Genomic DNA, 14,330 nt, shown 5'->3' on the forward strand with positions numbered 1-14,330 from the left:
TGCCCTGACCATCCAATCCATCCTCCCTGATGAGCACACCAGTGAGGTGGGGGGACACACCACACGGCTCACTTCAACTCTGCAAATTGTGTGCTGTGACACGAGTGGGACCGCTCCACTGACACAGGCAACCTCCAGGCCCAAGGATTGGTGGGAATGGGGATCACAGCACAGGCTGCAGATGCTCTGGGAACAGGCAGGGCTTCAGAGAGGGCAGCCCAGCCCCGCTCAGTCTCGTTCTGCACACCCAGAACCCAGCGGGTCACAACGAGCTCTGTAACCTGGATGGCTCCAAATTTTATTGGAGCATTTGCAACACAAATGTACTTTTCCATACTGCTTCCCCCCACAGCACAGCAAATTGCAGGTTCTAAAAGAAACATGTAAATCCATAGCAGCAGAAACCTGATGACATTTTTATTCTTGCTACGGGCAAGCCCCATGTAATGCCAGTGGCATTAATCCCACTGTTCACTAGCAAAAGGAACCAAGTCCTGGTAAAATTCAACCAAGGGCACTCATTGCTTTATGCTGAAAGGGAATTCTGTATTTAGCTTATATGATTTGTTTCCTTTCTTAACAAGGAATGGAAAAGCATTTGTGGTATTCATGGCAAAAAAAAAAAAAAAAAAAGTATTTTTGGTTCACCACCAATGACCAGCATAAAAATGTACCAAAAAAACCCTCAGCATTCCGATTACTGGCTAGTTATTCCCCAACCACATTTAAAACTCTAGACTGCCCATTCCAGCATTTCAGTGCAATTTTTATTGACCTACTAACCTGCAACTCTGGGAAGCCTGGAGCTAAGAATGCAATAATGGCTAACAAATACAAGTCTCCAAACAGAGTGTAATAACCTTAAGTAAACTACTGCCAAGCAAAAGTCCTGCAGATCAAACAGTTCCCACGAAGCCTTATGCTATTAACTAGCAAAAGAGTCCCATGATATCTCCATAGTCATGCACAATAACAGAGCACTGTGCTTCTGTTTACTTACATAGCTTATCTGCAATCCAGTAATGTATACAGCCAGCCCCTCCGATGTAAATCACTTCTCTACTTCATGATACTTCCCTGTTAAAACTTTGCTAGCTTCCTAATGATAAACAGGGGGTTTATCTGGAATATCTGGTTTTAAGGGATGGGCAGTGGACACTGACAAAAAAGGGACTCTATGGTTACATGGAGAAAAAAAGTTGTTAACATGCAAAATAAAGTTTGTAACAATATGGTATTTATGTGGCTCTGCATTTTTCCTGCTGCAAGGCCCACTCACACTTATTCCACCTTATTCTGTCATTCCCTGGGTAACCCCATCTTGGCAGATAGATAGTGGAGCTAACAGCCTACCACAGCTAAAAAGAAGAATCAACAGCTAAAAGCCTCATGACCAGCAGTGGGTCACTGAACACTCTGTGTTTACCTCACACCCTACAGCTTTGTGTATTTCAACTCATTTCAGAAACGAGTTTCACTTCATTTTCTTTTCTACCTAATAGACTTCTTCCATGGGGACAGTCTGCATCCAGCTATCAGTGCAATGTGAAGAGGTCAAGCCTTAAACAATCAGGAATAAAATTAAAACAGAAATAAAACTCATTAGGATGCTCCTTCGAGAGGCAGAGAACGCGAGCAAAATCTGCTGCCTCTGAAGCAACAGGGCTCGAATGCGGATCAGGGAGGAAAAGGCAAGAAAAAAGCGTGCTGCCCTTCTCCCCCGTGCCGAGGAGGGGCTGAGCCCCGCGGCGGGGCCGGGCGCGCAGGGGGCGGTGCGGGCTCCGGCCGGCCCGGTCCCGTCCCGGCCCGCCCGCTGCCCGCAGCGTTCCGGCGCTCCGGGACCCGGCCTCCCGCCGGCGCTGGCTGCGGCACGGCCGGCGGGGCGGGGAGGAGGCCGGGCCGGCGGCGGGATGCGGCGGCTGCAGGTGCCTCCCCCCGCCCGCGGGCCGCGCCCGGCTCCGCGCAGCGCCGCGGGCCCGGGCGGGGGAGCGGCGGGCGCCGCCGGGGCGGGCGCGGGGCGCCGGGGAAGGGGAGGAGACGGCGGCGGCGGGGCGGGCAGGAGGCGCGGCGGGCAGGTGAGGGAGGGAGGCAGAGAGAGAGGGAGAGAGGAAGGAAGGATAGAGGATAGAAGACTGGATGGATGGATGGATGGATGGATGGATGGATGGATGGATGGATGGATGGATGGATGGATGGATGGATGGATGGATGGATGGATGGATGGATGGGGGCGCGGGAGCGGCCGCTCCTTACCTGGGGCGCGGTGGCGCATCCTGCGGCGGGCGGGGGCCGCGCGTCCCGGCGGGCCGGGGAGCCCCCCGCCGCCGCCCCCCGCCTGGGCAGAGCGCCTGCCGCCCCCCGGGCCGGCCGCCCCGCCGCCGCCGCTCGCCCGCTCCGCTTTGTTCCGCCGCGGCGGCTTCTCCTGCCGCTGCCGCCGCAGCCGCGGGACGCGTAACATGTGCCTGGGGAGGGCGGGCGGGCGGGCGGCTGCCCGGGGTGGCACTTTCGGCGGGGCGGGGAGCGCGGCGGCCGGGCCCCTCCGCCCCCGGCCCCGCGGAGGAGCGGGGCTGTCAGATCCAGCCCATCTGCCGCGATCGCAATCGGTCGCAACTGAATGGCTCCGGCAAATCTGCGGCGGCAGCAGGGGCTCGGCGCGGCGGGGGGGTGGGGGAGGCCGGGCCATTGTCTGCGGCGGCCCCCGGGTGCCCCCGGGCTGGGGGCGGCGGGCGGGGGCTGCCCGGGGCACCCGGGGGTGTCCGGGAGCCGCGCAGCCTCCGCTTGGCCGCACCGCGGCCGGGCAGCGCTGCCTCTGCGCTGCCCGCGGGATGGAACATCGTGGGGAAAGCTCTTCTTCCGCACGGCCCCGGGTGCAATGCTCGGCTGGAGCTGATGCCGTCCCAGCTATCCTCGAAAGTTAGCAGAGAGGGGTGAGCTGGATGCGCCAAGGGGCAGCGGCTGTGCCCATAGGGCTGCTGAGGGCCCGGTGTGTGACACACAGGTGAAAGAGTTCTGATGGATGGAGACTCACAGGCATGCACCGCACGCTTTTAAACCTCGTAGTATAGGAAAATGCAGTTCCAAAAAAAATCGCTGAAATCTTTGGCATCTGTTAATCCAAAAATAGCAAGTCAAAATTTTTTCCTGGTTAGAAGAAAATCTAAGTGGTACCTGAGCCAGTTATTTGTAGATACATGGTGTGTGTAAGAGAACCTAAGATATGGCAAATGTGAGAGAACCTAAGTGAACAGTGAGCAAGAGTTCAGGCAGGATTTCCCAGTTTAAAGAGAGAAAGTGAGAGATCATGGAAACAGGGTGAGAAAAACTGACATAATGCAAATGAGAGGCAGTGGGTACACTGGAGTGAAGAGACTGCAGGAACCAGGGTGCAAAGTAAATCCTCATCTATGGTGCTGAGACAAGAAGAAAAAGGTAGAGCTCTATCTCAGAATCAAAGACAAGTAGTGGAGAAGCAGAACTTTAAAAATGAAGGTGGCAGGAGTTTTTCTGGATTTTGAATTTGGAGGTTTCTTAGCAGAGGATCTCAGAAGAACAAATCATTGGATAATGCTCAGATTTTACTTAACAGATTAGCTGTGGCTGAAGACAGTGCAGTAAGTTTGAGAAGGAATCTCTTCCTGTGGTGGTACAGAAAACAGTCTTTTCAGCTAAATGTGTTGCTATGGTGTCTTGAGTAAATCCATAGCCAGATCTCTTAATGCAGGTTTTCTTCCAAGTTGGCAATTCCTTTTTCCAATGTGAAATGAGAACCTCCAAAATTATTTGAATCTGTCAAACCTGTAAGTTTGTCCTTTCCAGGATACACCTTGCTCTCTCCTAATAAGAGACAATTGATCCATTTTCTATCAAGGGCTGATCTAGGGTCCTGGGCTAGTCAAAGATCTTGGGTTTAATTAACTGTAATGAGGTGAAGCACTGTGAATCACAGTAGATGATACAGCGATGTTCTTAAATACTGCAAATCTCTGTGACAGAAAGCTGCAAAGTAGCATGGGACAGGAACTAAGCATCATGGCACACAAGAGATCCTCTCCAAATCCAGTAGAATTTGGGGTCTCCAAAAAGATTGTTATTCTCCATTCAAACATGATTTCATCATTTAAACCATGATCCTGTCTGCTGATATGTTTTAACTGCTTTGTAGTGTAGAAAACTCTTGAGCAACTCTTGTAAGAGCAAATTTGCCTACTGAGTAGAAGATATGTTAATTTTCTGTTTAAATATAAAAAAAATCCCAATAAAATGTAATCACGCAATAATGCCTGTTGCTCCTTTCTAATTAGTGATTGAGACTGCAAATGCAGTGTGGTTTTTGAGACCTGGCTAACATGAGTGACTGCACTGGATCTGTCCAGAAAGTTTGTGTAATTCAGTGTCATTTCACTGGCAAAGCACAATACCCAGGGGAAGATCCAGCACTTCACCTCTCTCTAGCCCCCTGGGAGCTCAGGGATCTCCTGACCCAAGCTTGCCCTGTGTGTGTTCAGTACATCTCACTAGCTCCCTTTCATGGCTGTCCAGCCCCTAACTGAGCCCACATACACTTAAAATCCATGGGACCATGATGCAGATGCTCTGATGCTTGTTTAGATGAAAAGTCTTCCTTTCATTTGTTTTTCAATGTGCTTCCTGTTTTCATCCAACAGCGTGTTTCTTGCACTGAAAGAAGCAGTGGACAAGCAGCTCCTCTCCATGCTACTCACATTTTATCTGTCATTCCCCTGCCTGTGTTCCTGCTGTTTCAGACTGAACAGTCCCAGCTGTTCCATGAATGGAAACCAACTCCTGCTTATGATGACCCTTTTCTGTCCTCCCCTGAACTTACCCAGTTTTTTTGCACCTTTTCTGAAGTGGGGAACAAGAGCTGCAATTGGTACTCCAGATGTAGTAAAATCACTGGCATCATCATGGTCTCTTCCTAGGGGTGGTACTGCAAATCTTAAAATATTATCCTACTCAGGGTCAAGTCTTTCTATGAAGTCTGCAAATTATTGCATACAAAGTTTCTATTTGAAGACCTTATCTTTCCATGATTCTCCTTTCCTGAATTCCTAGTGAAAACATGGAATAGTTTCACCGAACAGCAGCTAAAAGGATTAAAAAAAATTAAAAATATTGCCAGTTTGTTAATTATTTTCAGGCCTAAACTTACATTCACTGAAATCAAGAGTGACAGACTTGGTCTCTTACTCTGTAACTGGAAGTGATTTAGAATTGAAAAGAACCAATATTTATCTACAACTTAAAGCTATAATTACAACTTGAAAGTGTTTTTTATGCATATGGAGCTGCACTCTATCTGACTGCTGAGATACTGTTCTTCTATGTCTCTTCAAGATTAGTAGTATCTCAGTTTCATACACAGCAACAAGTGTATGTTCCAAATCATTATTTCTTGTCCCTAGGCTTGCACATTTTTGTCTAGCATAGGCATTTACAAGATAATACACCAATCTTCAAACAAAATTCACGACTTGGCTCACCATTGCTTCTGAGAGATACAAAAAACTGCAGTGCTCATACTTAAAAAACTAAAATGAAGTAGATGATAGCATTAGCTCAATACATTGCTGCTAGCCATAGTTTTAAATTAACCAACCTAATAACTGGCATGGGCAAATGCATGATTTGGGGGATTTTTCTCATTTTCTCAGAGACACCAAGCTACCGTTGGAGGGACAGATGCTTCCTAAAATGATTTCTGATTCTCAGCTGGCATAATGTGCATTTATGTGGAGGTGATGTACCTCTGCTCACTGCTGCATTCTGCAGCTCTTCCAAATGGCAGAGTCCTGGGAAAGAACAGGAATATTGGCAGGTTGGAGGTGACACATTTGCACAATAGTCAATAATGCCAAAACAACCAAAGGAACTTTTAAGACAATGTCTGCTTCACAGAGAATCTTCATTGGTCAAAAATCTGGGAAGGGGAAGAAACCTCCCAAAATGCAGTTATTAAACTTCACTCATTTCTTGTCCTTCTATTAATATTTCTGTATTTGCTTGCACAGGACTGAGGCTGTGTATGGGTGATGTAGGACAGATTTTCAGATGTTCTACCACAAGGCTACACCAGTGGTGTTCTGGAGCTCTCTTAAACATGAGCAGGGTAGAAATCATGTGAGCTGACATCATTAATGGAAACAGTTGCTCTTTGAGGCTGACACAGGGCACTGTTCAGCGAGACCTGGGGCAGTTCCGCCCTTTTGAGGACTTCAGTTCAGCTCTGGGGACCACTGCCTGCATGCCTGGGAAAACTGCCAGGCCAGGCTCTTGCACAAAAAGCTGTGCAACAGGAGTGACAGGGACACTCAAGGAGTGCCCTGTCCTGGCAGGAAAACTCAGTCACTGGAGGAGAGGTGGCAGAACAAAGTGGTCCCCAGTAACCATGCTGGAATTTCCCAGTGCAGCAGAGCTGCAGGAAGGCAGTCTGGCTGCTGCCTCGTGCTGATGTGTGCTAGCATCAGCTCCTGCTGCTAATGGGGACTTTCAAACCAAAAAGGATTCCATAAAAGTTTTCTCTGGATCTCAGTGGAGTTCGAATGTAGATTCTTCATGGGAATTCTGAGTGTCTTTTGAATTGGCTGAATAAAGGGTCAAGTGCTGCCACTTGCACATTTCCACATTGCAGAACAGAAGTGAAGTCATGACTTCACTGTCACAGCAAGGATACAGCATTTGGCCATTTTTTCAAAAATTTACAGCTATTATTAGAGGAATTGATACTCTTTACAGCCTCTGGTGTGTTTTTAGGCCAGTTTCTCCCGGGGCTCTTCAGGAAGATAGATACTTCCTTGGCATTTGAAGTCTCCCAACCAGGAGGAGTGGAAGATCATAAAACTACAGGAAGTAGGAGCCACAACATACGTACTTATGACTTTCAAAAGGGCTTCAGAGGCTTTTGGCTTGCCTGACACAGGACTAAGAATCTACTGAATGAAGAATACTAATGGATTTATTACAGCACTATCAAGAACTGAACTGGGAAGAATTTGTAAGGTAGTATCAAACTTCCTCAGTACAGGGCAGTAGGAGCACTTACTGATTCTGGCAGGGTGTGGAAGCAGATCAGCTTCTCCCTCTGCCATCTTTAAAGGTGCTACATAAATGACAGCAGACTGAATAACCTGCAAAAGCTGGCATCTCCTTACTGCAAAGCATTTGGTGGAGCTCAGTCTGGGGTTTTTATTTTTTGTTTGAGTTATACTTTCTGAATTCTGCTTAGCTAATCAGGTGGTAATAAAACTAAGAGCCCTGCATTTTGCAAGCTTTTATTAAATTTTGAAAATCTCCGGGGAATATCTACATAAGCAAGAGTTAGCAAATTGTGAGCTATGCAGATTTAAGTAAGAAAGAACTATGTTCATGTCTTTAATATGTGATGAATGCTGCTTTATATTTGAAACCTTTTCCCCAGTGGAACCTATTACAATAATGTTTATACAGGTTTATGCTATAAATGCATGATATTTTCCCTACAGCAGAATATGTTGGAATGTACTCCTGATTAAAAAAAAAAGTGTGAATGGGTGATATCCCAGAATCTGGATTGCTATAGGCACAATTATGCCCTTTTATTAACAAATGAAGCAATGAAAAATATAATTTGTTAACAAAAAAGGACTTCGTACAGCAGGCAGAATTGATGAAAATGCACCCTGAATCTTCTGCACCACATGGGAACTGGAAATCAGCCAAGTCCTACAGAATTCAGGGAAACTGGATCTTCAAGTGCCAGTGTCACACAAAGCCTGGACAGAGGTGCCGACTGTCGTGGAAAAAAGCAGGAAGATGATAGTGATGGATCAGCACATGATTAAATAGCAGGAATAAGTGGTGTCACAGCAGCACAGGTGTCCTGCTTTCAATTCCAGCCATATTTGTCTTGTAAACAGGCCCAGCCACATGACACAGTGTCTACATCCATGGTTTTCTTTATGTGAAAAACCCAATGGTTTCATCAGCACAGGACATCCATGTACTTTAAAATGAACTGCCTGAAGAGAACACGTCAGAGCCCTTCTCTTCTGCTCCCCTTGCCACTGCCCATCCCCTGAGAGGGAACATAATGTAGTTTATGCTGTGGAGTGGCAAGGGCCGAGGACAGGAGCTGGAGACATCCAAAGAAAGGTCGCTTCTTCCTCACCTCATCGTGGTATGAACACAAGAAAATGCTCTCCCATCGCACAGCATGGGATAAGGCTGCCACCAAGGCTGTGTGTTTTAGGCCACAGAGTTTTTTAAAGATTCGAGAAGTGATGTGGGAACTTCATCCCTCGGACTGAACAGGCTGACAGTGCACAGTGCTGTGACTGAGCACAGCAAAGCTCTGCCTTACACATGGATCTCTTGTACAAGCTCCATTAATTTTCTTTGTTAAAAGGGAATTATATTATCTCTTGTTGCATCCTTGGGGCTGAGGAGATGAAAACCATTTCACACTTTGTGTGGAACAATGAGGCCCTGTTCTCACTTGGGGTCTTAAACTCTTGTTTTAATATAATTTAGGGGAAAAAAAAGGTTGAGCATTAAAGAATGAAATAGAAATGCGAAACTTGATTACTTAACTTCTCTTTCACAAGGAAAGGTGCTAACCTGACTTGAATAACTTCATTTACAATTTCTCCTTGACCTTTTCTACATCTGCCATCAGCAGTGCCCTATTTGTAGAGTTCATCAGTGAAACAGATCAGTAAGGTACCATTCCTTTAAAAATAGCAAATTCATGAGTTTTCCTTTTCTTTCTTAAACCCACCATGCCATCTAAAACCCTATCTCATAGCCTGTGACTGTGCAGTACTCATTTCTATAATACATTTTGACATCCCGGTTTTATAAGGACCTGAATTCTCAGTTGTTGCCTTGATTTAAATCTATAGGTTTTCCTCTGCCAAATAGGAGCCAGGGATCTGTGTAAAGTTGTTCAGTCTTAGAGGAGACTTCAGGGAAATGCCACTATTACTCATTGAAATTATTCTTTGCTCAGTGAATAAAGCCAATAACATAATTGGGATTATCTGAAGAGTGAAATATGATTCAATTTGACTAACCATGGCTGTGTGCAGACATTAGTGGAAGAGTAAATTCAGCTCCAAATAATAAAATGAGACTGGGGTCAGTTTCCTTTTGGAAACATTTGATTTCTAAAGAAGAACAAGGTAATCTCAGAGCACCAGCACCCAATAATTGCGTATTCCTTTCTTTGGATCCTTGTGTGGGTGTGATCTGGGTTTGCCCCTCCGGGTGCTGGCTCCAGGAGCAGCTGCCCTGAGGTTTCCCTGCAGGGCTGGGCTGGGGTCAGTGCTGTTCCCCCATGCAGCGATGCAGCAGTTGTGCAGCGCCCAGTGCTGCTACCTGGGCCAGGCTGCACTGCAGGGGACAGACAAAACCCTGCCACTCGCGCTTAGTGTCAGACAAAACCACTTCACAGCAGGTTTGTTTTTTTTTCCCCTAACCCTAAATAGCCACTACAGTAATATGTATATCTGCATACACAAAAGAGTTTGTTCTTAGGAAAAATCTTAAACAAATGCAGAACCATGCCAGGATTATACATTTCATTTCCCAGCATACAAATGAGGAGCTAATTTAGTCTGGGCTGTTCATGCATTTTGCTTTTAACAAACATCCATATGCCAAATAGACCTTCCACATACTTCCCTGCTGGAGTTTTTTTTTCCTTTCAACTTGGTAGGGAACATTTCTGATCCTTATTCAACCAAATATATCTAAAGAATATATTTTGCTCAAGGCCTTCTAGTTTATAATTTAAGAGAAACAAAATCAATTCATGGCTCTGGCAGTCTCGCTATTATGACAAGTATACATCTGTGCAAAACTACTCCAATCCCTAATTAATTACAGAATGTTATTAACATTTTATAATTTAGCATTGGTTAATTTATTTAATTTCATAAACATGGCCATATGAAGTTACTTTTTATGGACCACTTTTTCATCTTTTGCATGCAGTTCTGAAATCTGGGTAGTTTAGCATAGATACAGAGATATTTGCTTGTATCAAGATTATTTTCTGTTCAGATGGCTCTCAGTCCTTTATGTAATGACTTCAATACTGAGGGTTGACACTTCACTCCTGACTCATGCAGCACTGATGAGCAGTGTTAATGGGAGCTTTTTCCAATTAGAGGAAACAGGCTGAGAGTCCTGTTCTTTAAAATTAATACTTTTATTAATATATAATGCCAATCATCTTTCTCATTACCAGGGCCCATCAAGTTGAGTTTAATTTTAAGTCAGCTTAGTAAATACATCTCAAAAATATGCCCTGTTGGAGTTAAAATGCTGAAAGAGATTTATTCATTGATCTGGTAAAGAGCTGCACATAAAATTGCTATCAACTTTAATCAGATGAGGACAATTATTTTATATGACTAATTAGTGGAACTAATAAAAAATCTGAGCAGGTATAAACTTCTGTGAAGCATTTATATTTGTTTGAAAGACAGTGATCAGTCTTGATTGAACATTGAGATAAATCCTCAAATAAGCACTGTTTCCACTGCAACTGCAACAAGAGTTCTAGCAGCTATTCAGCCTTTTCCTGTGCTTACATATTCAGTATTTATGGTGGATTTACATAGTCCATCAGGTTCATTTGTAATCTTTAAACTATCCTCTCTTACTTTTTTATGACCCTATTAAAAACACAATCTAAAAGGCAAACAGTAAAAACCTTGCTTTTCTCTATATTCACTGTTCAGATTGCTCTCAGCCAGTCTGGTCCTGAAGTACCTTTGATAGCTGTGGTGTGACATGGGCATGGTACTGGGGAGCCAGAGGAAGCAAGGGGTTCTCATTCACAGATAACAGGGTGACAGTGTTTTTTTTGGCCTGTAACCACATCTGCAATGCTCGCTGAACCATCCACATCTATACTCGGAAAAGCACATTTGGCCAAAAAAAAAATACATTTTTAATTGGTATCCTCATGCGAATATTTAAACACCAATCCTCTGTTAAAATGCTCATCTGAAGCAGTACTGTGAGCTCTTTAATACAACTTTGTAGCTTTACATGCTTTTTATCTACATTTTTGTGTGGTTTTTTCACACATAAGGTCAGAAATCAGAAACCTCAGCTTTAGAGAGATATGTATGTTACAATGTTAGTTGGAAGAACCTGAATTAGTACCTGGTGACTGAATGACTCCTAATTGTCAAACTCAGTTCTACTCTACCTCATTCAAATGCTAAGGAAACTAAAAGGAATCAATGTTTGCAGGGGTTTTACAAGTTTATCATATGAATCTAGCAGTGCTGTAGAGATGTAGGGAAAAAAAACACAAGTAAACACTACCCCAGCAAAACCAAAGACTGATGAAGAGACAAGAGGCAGGCTTTAGTGGCTAATAGCACTAAACACCTTTTTCCTGGCTTTGTGTGTTCCCAAGATGGTATGACCAGACAGGTGGATCAAGAAGCAAAGTAGAAGGAAGCCTCATGCTCTTACCACACCTCACCACACCACACCAACCTCTAATCATAGACTACAGCAACAATTTAGGAAGATAATTCATTCCAAATACAGCCTATAACTCACATTAGCATCATAGACCAGAGGCAATGTTTGTTATGAGAACTTCCAGAATGGGTTAAAATGGGGGTTTGGCCCCAAGACCTGGTTACTTACACCTTCATTCCCCTCAGGCCAAGTTACTAAGCCCTGGCAAGAAAAAGATGCTTTTGCAGAGCATGACCTTATTTACTTGGGGTAGCACTTGATTTTTTTCTCAGCCTTCATTACTGTAATATCATACACAGGGTTTTTCCTTTGTGTGCCATGCAATTTATTCCCCTAAGATTAGTCTTTTTCTAGTCAAGCAGTTTTAAGCTAATCACGGTTGTTATTTTAATCTGTGCTCACCATTAAGAATTCTCACTGAGCTATTTTGCTTGCTCGCAATTAAGGCTTCCCAATGGAAGCTCATGATTACAGCAAAGGCAACCTGTTTAATACTTGGCACCTCTTTAGTACACAGCCATTAAAACCAGGAGCACAGAAGCATGCTAATGCTGCTGATGAAAGCAGAGCAGATCTATTTAACAAACTCTGGTTTGAATATACAGCATAGGAGAAATGCAATGCAATCCTCATGTGCAGTTCTGGTCCCTCCCCTCTGTGTTTTACATTTCTGTAGTAAGGTGGGGAAGTGCTGTTTGACCTTCATTAACTTATTACATATTAGTCATGTCTGAAATGCAGCATGTCCTCAGGCTTTCACCAGGGCAGACTGAAGTGTTGGTCCCAGTTCCAGTAGCACTACAAATAAAATTCCCTGGAAAGGTTCTCAAGACCAGGATCTGACCTTTGCTTATTCAGGCAAGCATCCTATGCTGAATTATGACTTCTTTCTGCTGTTAAGAGAATTAGTAATTGCTGCCACTGATCGATGTGTCAAGACTTAAAAATTATGATCTACCATCAAATCAATTAGCAAAGACTGCAGGAGCAAATTTTTGCTTCTCATGTTGATTGTCCATGTGATTCTGCCATAAAGATTATACATTAGCTGAACTAAAGCATTAAATGACTAGTAGAAAACAATATTGCAAGGGGATTCCACTCACCTGTCCCAATTCTGTCCTGTTTAAAGCTATTTTCAGACAGGATAGGGCATAGAAATCCAATATAATATTTTCTTTTTTTTTTAACTGATACATGGAGATGCACAACCATTATTGTGCATCACCTCCAATGGTAAATGTTGGTGATTTACATTGATGGGCGTCAAATTTGTCTCCCACTGGGTAAATATGTTGAGCTCCAACCTGAGAAATAGGTTTGACAAGTCAAATATGCTACCAGTAATGTGAAAATTACTAGTGTAAAATGTTCAGTATAAGAAAAGCTGTGTTAAATAAAATCTGCATCATCACAAACTACTGTGGTATAGTCAAGTTTTAAGAAGAAGGAATCTGAAGCTGGATTAGAGGTCTGCTTTAGTGGAAAGCCATAAAACATGACCTAACCATTGCCAGTCCTCCTGGGACAGCAATTACAGCAATAAATGTTCCACAGCAGATGCTAATGCCGTGTGTAAACAGTTGTCCCCTAAACTGAAGGGAAATTTTGGCCCCCACATGTCTTTTAGGGTCCCATTGTACGTGTGGAGATGTAAAGGAAATGTAAAATTGATGTGCACACCATGGCAATGGGTTTAGTCTCCTGTGCCTCAGCCTGGGCTATCAATCTGTGCTGGCTGTGAGTGAGGCTGCAGGAGCCAAATGGGCAGGATTTGTGTGTGTCAGGTTGATGGGCTCACCCTGATGCCGCGGGGTTATCGGTCAACGTCAGGTTCAGCGCCCACTGACCCACTGGGCTCAGAGCATGCAGTCACAAATCAGGAGCATAATGAAGGCTGAGGAGAGGGCTCTGCTGATTTATTAGGACATCTGTCTGGCTGTAGACAGCCCAGCACTGCCCCTGTGTAGTGCCAGCTATTAGCATAATCCTCACCATGAAACTTCTCCGAGATTTAAAAGGGAGGAATAAAGTGTTCAAAGCAGACTGGCTGAACCAGAAGGGTTTTTCTTGTAGTGCTCATTACCAGTCTTAACTTTTTATGCCAACACACCATAAAAATAATAATAAAAATAAATAATGTTAAAAATAAATTAATGGTTTTGGTTTTTCAAAACCACTGAATTTTCAGAACACAACTGTATGTCTGTTTATAATAAAGACATTACCCCTGCTACTCTTCAAAGACTTTTAAATCTTTTAATTTTTTATTATTCATTTATATTTAATCACAGTAGTGTCATCTGCATATAACGTTATCACCTTCATTCTTACAAAGTTAGTCTCCTGAACTCTGTAATGTTAAATGAAAACTTCAACTTTTTGTGCCAATTATATTTGGCTACTTTTTAAGAAAAGGGGGAATTAAGCACAAACTTTAGGAGTTTGCCTATAAGTAAGAGTCAATATCATAAGCTGGAAATGCTGTGATACTAATTTATAGTAGTATAGGTCAAGAAATTTCTGAGGTGCAGAATAATTAATACTGGCATGTGCAAAGTTACTCCTTTTTTGTACATGAGAGGCATTCACCTGAAAAATCAGATAGATCATTATTTCTCACTTGATCAGAACTAAGGTGAAATAGGTTTAAGTCTATGAACATTAAATTATTCCCTGAAGATACTTTTATATTTAATTGTGTTTTAAAAGACTGTCACTGTTCATATGTCTTCGGGAAAAAAAGTTAAACATTTCATTAATTGCTGTGAATGTTGAAGGAATTATACCACTGCTATTATTCCATTTCCTTTGTATTAAATGTTATG

The 14,330-nt window shown here is 43.7% G+C and overlaps 1 protein-coding gene across 1 annotated transcript in view; it reads right to left on the minus strand.

Annotated features, from left to right (window-relative positions):
* NCKAP5 (NCK associated protein 5) overlaps window positions 1–14,330 on the minus strand; it is a 379,983-nt gene that overhangs the window by 221,749 nt on the left and 143,904 nt on the right. The gene's annotated exons all lie outside the window — the stretch shown is intronic.

The sequence above is a fragment of the Molothrus ater genome, chromosome 7 (assembly GCF_012460135.2).
Source record: "Molothrus ater isolate BHLD 08-10-18 breed brown headed cowbird chromosome 7, BPBGC_Mater_1.1, whole genome shotgun sequence".
Lineage (NCBI taxonomy): Eukaryota > Metazoa > Chordata > Aves > Passeriformes > Icteridae > Molothrus > Molothrus ater.